We start from the raw sequence: 8,171 nt of genomic DNA on the forward strand, positions 1-8,171 counted from the left end.
TAAAAAAAAAAAAGAAGTGAATCATAGGAAAAGTCACACACAACTTCACTCTTCTCCGCAGCCCCCTGAGTGGGTGGAAGGAAAGGAGGGAGGGAGGGAGAGAGGGAGGGAGGGAGGGAGGGAGAGGAGAGAGAGCTCAGTTCCCCTTCCTCGGGGTCCAGGCAGTCGCCCTCCCACACTGGTCGCCCACCCACGCTAAAAGTTCCAATGTCTCTAAGAAGAGGTAGTTACTGGTAAATCATAGCTACTGTGGGCAAAGACGCTCATTCTAGCCTGCATTTTCTATACCCACTTACTTTGAAAATGAAAATATTTCAGGTGAGGGGCTTGGCTGAGCGCTCTTCCCCTGTTGAGGACATCGGAAGACCTTCCTCAGAGCTGGTGTTCAGACTAAGACCTGGACATTGCTGGGCCTCAGTTTTTCACTACCACGGGAGTGATGGCCATTCTCACCCTGACTGCCCCTGGAGTACCCCGGCCTCCAATGACAGAGTGGAAGTGGCCACACTGGACCGCCCAGATTTGGTCCCTGCGCGGCCTGACACTGATCTCCACACTGAAAACAAATTCAGAGCACTCAGTCCAAACGCCAACGAGGCTGGTCCCGGGAAGAGCCTCAGAGGGCCCTCTGGCCTTGGAGTCCTGGCCGTGTTTCATCTTGCCTCGGACACGTGTTAGTTCACTCTGCCTCTCGGGCCCAGTTTTCTCATCTGTAAATGGGGGTGGCACACCCCTCTTCGGACGGTTTGGGGAATAAGAAAGCACATAAAGCGCTTTGTCCCAGTGCCTGGCACAGTGTGCGCTGAATAAACCGCAGTGACTCGTGTTCCTAAGTCCGTACAGAAGGAAGCCGATTTCATGCGCTCTGAGGGACCACCTTGACCTCCGCGACCATAGGTTGTCCAAGCTGGGAAGCGCGGAGCGAGGGGGAAACGCCTGATAACTGGCCACCGGCCCCGTCTGAGTTTTTCTACTGGGAGCCCGGGCGCAGCTCTCCAGGCTCTGTCCTACTTCTTCCAGTCCCGAGCTATTTGGCCCCGCGGCCCCGGTGCCGGGTCCAGTTCCGTCTCCAAACCCGGATGAGCTCGGGCTGGACAGCGCGCGCGAAGCGCGGTGTTGGAGGAGCACGCAGGGAGTTTCGGTCGACCCGGGATTTTTCTCGGCTTAAGTGCCCGGAGTCTGGAGTCAGCCCTACTCTTCGGGTCGCCTGGGACAGCAGCACAGGCCCTGGTGGTGAGGAGCGAGGTTTTCTTCTCCGTGCGTCCCATCGCCGATTCTGGGCACACTCGCCGCCCTGATGCGCCTTTCCCTGGTGCACCTTCTCCAACAGAACCTCCAAACCAGTCCTGCACCGGCCGCTCCAGCCCGCCCTCTAAGTGCCCTCTCCAGAGACGGGGAAATGGAGGAAGAGCTCCAATCGCGGCCTCCGCCTCCACCTCCACTTTCCCGGGCCCCTTCTGATGGATGGCATTTCCCTGCAGGGTCCCCAGAAGCAGAGCAAATGAGAATGCTAGGTGAAAGGTACTAGATACAAGGTCCACTACATTCAGTGACAGGTTCTTCTTTTCCTCTCCTGTCCTCTTCCCTCAAACAGGGACGTTGAGAAATAATCAGGAAATCTCAGATAATCGGAAAATCTGCTGAGGAATGGGGACCTAGAGTACAGCCAACCTATCGGCCATGAATAGAGCTACTGTGCATCTCTCCATGAAATACAAATTTCCCAACCAGGTGGCAAGGGATGTGAATTTTTGTGGGTACATTGGACCCTAGAGACACCAAGAGGCAGCGGGTCATAACAGGCTCTATTCAGGCTATGCCCAAATACAACCAAATTATAACAGGAAGAAAAACAGAGATTTCGATTCAGATCTTTCATGTTTAAATAAAGGGTGTGTGTGAATTGTTGAAATATGCAAATATTGATTAATGTCACCCTGTTTAATTTTTCTAAACAGAATTTAAAATTTTTTAATTAAAAAAGAAAATATGCCAAATAATGGAAAATATTTGTAATCATATTCATTTTACTGGACCTCTGTGTTGGTGGATACGGCAGACAGAGAATCAGGGTTGTCAACCAGCTGATCTAAACACAAAAATAATCCCCACCCTCCTTTGAGCCTCTTCTTCTCAGCTATGAAATGAAAAGAACCCAAGACCCATTTAGACTATGGGAGCCCTGCCCACAAAGGGGCTGTAGGAATTAATGTGGGCGAGTTTGGAGAGGTGGAAAGGTGGAGGGAATGGGAAATGCAGCAGACACTGAGCCAGAGGCCCCCTCGCCAACTCTTGGCTCTGTCCTTAATGTCCCTCCACTAGCCTCAGTTTTCTCATCTGTAAGATGGGGATAATACTGATCACACAGAACTGCTGGGAAGAATAAACAAAGTAATACACGTGAAATGCTTTATCATTATCAGACTTTCCTTTTTTTCTTTTTTCTTTTTTGTATTTTTCTGAAGCTGGAAACAGGGAGAGACAGTCAGACAGGCTCCCGCATGCGCCCGACCGGGATCCACCCGGCACACCCACCAGGGGAGACGCTCTGCCCACCAGGGGGCGATGCTCTGCCCCTCTAAGACATCGCTCTGCCGCGACAAGAGCCACTCTAGCGCCTGGGACAGAGGCCAAGGAGCCATCCCCAGTGCCCGGGCCATCTTTGCTCCAGTGGAGCCTTGGCTGCGGGAGGGGAAGAGAGAGACAGAGAGGAAGGAGGGCAGGGTGGAGAAGCAGATGGGCGCTTCTCTATGTGCCCTGGCCGGGAATCGAACCCGGGTCCCCCGCACGCCAGGCCGACGCTCTACCGCTGAGCCAACCGGCCAGGGCCGACTTTCCTTGACCTGTGCCAAATTGAAAGGGGACCACGGCAAAGAGAGCAAGAAGAGCAGCCCAGGAATGGGTATGAACACCCCCATGGCTACCTGATGTCCTGATAGGTGGGTTCAGCTAGCTCATTCCCACCCTCTGCCAGACCCAAGTGGAAATGAGAGTCCATTGCAGCAGGCCTGCCTTGGCCCCTGTTTGCTTTGGCCATGGTGTGATGGCCTTGCTGGTTTTGCCAACAGGATTTTAATGTTTGCTGTCCTGCCTGGCATAGTTGCTGAGGCAGCTGGCATTCTGCTTCCAATGCTCATGCCCACCAATGTTGTTCACAGCAGGAGGGATCAGTCTCAGCACGGCCTGCTCCAGCTTCCTGCTGCTTTGCTTCTTTCTCAGATGGATGGGGTCCTTTTATATTATCCTTCTTAAGACTGGTAGGCATCAGAAAGCAGGGTGGTGGAGGCTGCAGACCACATTAGTCAGTGGAGGTGGGGTGAGGGGACCTGGATTTAGAAAGCTCCTTTAGAGGGTTCTGATGCATAGCCTTGTTTCTCACTTATCTGGCTCACCCTACACTGGACAGCTCCTAGCCCACCTCAGCAGGCAGCATAACTCTTCTGAGTTACCTTTAAAATGGTAATATCTTTCCCTTTAAAATGGCTGCCCTAAACATACATTCTTGAGGGTTAAGAGGAACCAGGAAATAAGCCAGGAGAAGAAATCAGAGAGCCAGGGAAATCAGGTACCAACCCTAGATTTTTAAAGTACTATTTTTGTTTCCTCACACTTCTTTCCTTGTGCTTTCTGCAGAGAGTTGATGTTCCAGAGTCAAGAGGAAGGGGGTCCCTTGCTAAAGGTCACCCCAGATCAGTCAGAGCCCATGGTTTGGGAGTGCCATGGTGGAAGCATGATTAGCAGGTGCGTGATGGGAAAAACACATACTCAGAACAATCACAACACCTCCCGCCCCAAGGCAGCTCCGGGAACCTCCAGCCACCTCCCCGGCACACACTGTGCACTCAGGAGGCATGAAGTTCCCTCCACATGATACACTGCCTGTTTGGCTTTCCCAGGCCGCTGGGAGAGTCATGGCTGGAGAATGCAAAATAATTGAAAGCAATACTTAGTAAATTGCAGTTCCAAGGTCTTCATTGCCTTGCTATCAATTTGCAAAACCCATTTTATTGCTTTTTTAGATTCCTCAAATTGAAACGCCACAGTGTGCTATAATTAAGCTAAGTGACATGCCAGCTGTAAAGACAAGGGTTGTGAATGATTATATTCAGCTCCTGTAATCACCCAGTGTGGGTGGGGTGGGACGCTTGGAACAGCTGCCAATCTGCCCGACTTACACTCCCTGCCAGGGCGGAAGCCAACCGGAATCAAATCACCCTTTTTTCACACTCCCGAGAGTTACCCTGCCCAGTTGAGGTGGGCTAGGGGCTGTCCGGTGTGGGCTGAGCCAGGATCAGTGATTCCCAAACATGGATTTTCATCAGAACCCTCTGAGTGAGCTTTCTAGGTCCGGGTCACCCCCACCCCACCCCCACTGACTAATTTGTTCTGGGGCGAGGTGGGGGCACACACGTCTTTAAGCTGCCCAGATAGTTCTGAGCCGGGAGAACTTGCCCAGGGGGCTATTTTTAAAAACTTCGTCTTTAGGAAAATTATTATTATTATTATTATTATTTTTCATTTTTCTGAAGCTGGAAACAGGGAGAGACAGTCAGACAGACTCCTGCATGCGCCCGACCGGGATCCACCCGGCACGCCCACCAGGGGCAACGCTCTGCCCACCAGGGGGCGATGCTCTGCCCATCCTGGGCGTCGCCATGTTGCGACCAGAGCCACTCTAGCGCCTGAGGCAGAGGCCACAGAGCCATCCCCAGCGCCCGGGCCATCTCTGCTCCAATGGAGCCTTGGCTGCGGGAGGGGAAGAGAGAGACAGAGAGGAAAGCGCGGCGGAGGGGTGGAGAAGCAAATGGGCGCTTCTCCTGTGTGCCCTGGCCGGGAATCGAACCCGGGTCCTCCGCACGCTAGGCCGACGCTCTACCGCTGAGCCAACCGGCCAGGGCAGGAAAATTATTTTTATATTTAGAAACTTTTCATTTAGCGCTGCTCTCTTAAATCCATCCGGGAAGGGGAACTCATTCAACATGCTTTAAGAAACAGATACTCTGATCTCATTTCCCCAAAAGCTTCTTTTCCCAGAGTTCCTATTTTCTTTCAGGGACTCAGTTCTTTGGAAGCCCCCCTTTTGTTCACTCCTCCTTGTCCCCTACATTTGTTTAGCTGCTATGTCTTGGCTCTCCAATATTTTTCTGACCTACCTTCTCTTCTTTCCCGCAGTCAGCCATTCTGATAGGGGCTGAAAGGGCTCAACATCTGGGCCACCATGCGAGCCTCCCAACTGCTCTCCTACCTCGGGCTCTCTCCTTGCCAATCATCGGTCCTACCATCTGCCACCAGATTCATCTTTCTCACCCGAAATAAAATCTCTCTTCCCTTCGAAAACCTCCCAGGATTTTCCACAGCCCACTGAGTTTTAAGGTAAACACTCCCCAGAATAATATTTTAGACCCTCCACAATATTAAATAATTCAGCAAGTGTTTACTAAATTCCTACTATGACCCAGGCACCAGGCCAAAAGCAGGGGATATAAAGATATAAGGTACTGGTACAGTACAGTGGAGAGACAGCCGCGCAAACAAGTTCGCGGTCATGAGGAGTGCAATAATGATGATATAAACAAAGGGCACGTGGGCCTCCAATGTGCTGCTTCCGCCACCTTTCCACCATGGTCTCGCAATTCTCCATTCTAATCCAGCCAAGTGGACTAGACCTTACTTCTTGATCATGTTTTTTTTTCTTCCAGGTCTCTATACCTCAATCCCACACCTCATTTTCACTTTTTAAAATCCTGGTTTTTTTCCTGCCCCCTCTCAAATAAGCCCTCCAGGGAAGCTGACTTGATCCTCCAGGCTGGGTGTGTGGGCATTTCCTTCTGTTGGCATTCTTTTCTTTTCTTTTCTTTTCTTTTTTTTTTTTTTTGACAGAGACAGAAAGTCAGAGAGAGGGATAGGGACAGACAGACAGGGAAGGAGAAAGATGAGAAGCATCAGTTCTTCATTGCAGCAATTTAGTTGTTAATTGATTGCTTTTTTTTTTCCAGCTAGGGGGCTACAGCAGAGCGAGTGACCTCTTGTCTAAGCCAGCAACCTTGGGCTCAAGCCAGCAACCTTGGGCTTTAAGCCAGCGACTTTTGGGCTCAAGCCAACGACCCAGCACTCAAATGAGCCTGCACTCAAGCCAGCGACCTCGGGGTTTTGAACCTGTCCCCTCTGTGTCCCAGTCTAACACTCTATCCACTGCGCCACCACCTGGTCAGGCAGCATTCTTTTCTTTAGTGCAGTGATCCCCAACCCCCAGGGCCACGGACCAGTACCAGTCCGTGGGCCACTTGGTACCAGTTCACAGAGAAAGGATAAATAACTTACATTATTTCCGCTTTATTTCTATTTAAGTCTGAACGATGTTTTATTTTTAAAAAATGACCAGATTCCCTCTGTTACATCCATCTAAGACTCACTCTTGATGCTTGTCTCAGTCACGTGGTACATTTATCTGTCCCACCCTAACGGCTGGTCCGTGAAAATATTTTCTGACATTAAACCGGTCTGTGGCCCAAAAAAGGTTGGGGACCACTGCTTTAGTGGACAGTTATCTGACCTGTGGTGGCTCAGTGGATAAAGCATCAACCTGTAACAGTGGACAGTTACCTGTGGACTTGTCTTACTCCACTGCACACTCCACAAAGCAAGGACAGGTACAGCATGTTGTGTCCCTCACAAGCATTCAGCAGACAGTTGCCCTGCAGAACCCCAGGGGTTAACACAGGAGGTGGGTGGGGCTAGGAAGGCGCTCACCATTTTGCCTTCTCATTGGATAACCAAAGCTATTAAAGTCTCTAGTTAGAACTGGCTACATAATTTGGCGAGCCCAATGCAAAATTCTTCAGCATTTCCAGTGACCATGGAGCATTAAACCTAGTGTGGGGCCCGTCTAAGTGTGGAGCCTGTGTCCCTGCACACAATGCATGCCCATAAGCTGACCCTGTCTTTAGGATGAAAGGTGCTGACACCAAATTGTCCCTTAGAAAAACAAAAACACTTCTGACTTCACCTTATTAAGGGACTTCCTTTTTTCAGCTCAGGAACCTTGGCTGGGTAAGACTGGAGACTCGGGAGAAAAAGGAAGAAGTGTCAAGATTGTAGAAAGCCCCATTTTAGCAAGTCTTACACCTTTGGCTTGGGCCTAGCTATGATCTATGACAACCTGATTCTGACAATGGGAAAACTGGCCTCAGGTCAGTCTGTTTTCAGCTTTCTAAATGGCCCTGGGAAAGCGCTGGTGAAGTGGGGTTTGGGGGGTTCAAGGTAATGGTTGAGCTTTTACTAGTCTGCCCAGTGGTAACCAGGGCATCTTTCTTCTGCCACTGAGGTGGGCTCTAACTTGTTTATTTTTTAAAAACTCCAAAATAAAAAAACAAAACCCTATGCCAGGAGTCATTGAAAACCAGGCCTAGGTGGTGATGAAGGTATTATATACGTGTGTGTGTGTGTGTGTGTGTGTGTGTGTGTGTTTTAGATTTTATTCATTTTTAGAGAGAGAGAAGTGGGGAGGAGCAGGAAGCATCACCTCCCATATGTGCCTTGACCGGGCAAGCCCAGGGTTTCCAACCAGCGACCTCAGTGTTCCAGGTCGGTGCTTTATCCACTGCGCCACCACAGGTCAGGCCTACATGTGTCTGTTTTACAGCTAGACACAAATGGCTTGAGTCTACCTTTTCTGTTTAATATTTTAGATAATTAATGTCTTTTGCTTGAGGGATACTATTGGTTTCAGGTTTTCCAGAATCCCCTGGAATCTTTGAGGCCAGAAATTCATTCCACTGAGAATCCATAAGGTAGAGTGAGTCAACAATTGTGAAGCCTGACTTCAGACCTCGGCTCCCTCCCACCTCCCCACCTCTGCCCTCCAAGCTCTCTCCAGGGATCTAACTCAGGAAGTACAAGTGAGGTAAAAACCTTGAATTACATCCCTGGAGAGGGTAAAAAGTAAACTGGTCGGCAAAGTAAGATGTTAGGCCTGGAGCAGAGCCAGGCCCAATGCTGAGCAGAGTCGTGGCAGCCACAGTGCCCCCCCCCCCCCCACACACACACAAAGGACCACCTCAAACTCTGGGCTCCCAGCTAGGTAGGCAGGGCTCATTGTAGAACATTCGTCCAAAGAAATTCTTCAAAGGTCCCTGACACATATTCAGGGGATATAAGGCTTTTTTCATTTT

This window comes from Saccopteryx bilineata, chromosome 2 (assembly GCF_036850765.1).
Source record: "Saccopteryx bilineata isolate mSacBil1 chromosome 2, mSacBil1_pri_phased_curated, whole genome shotgun sequence".
Classification (NCBI taxonomy): domain Eukaryota; kingdom Metazoa; phylum Chordata; class Mammalia; order Chiroptera; family Emballonuridae; genus Saccopteryx; species Saccopteryx bilineata.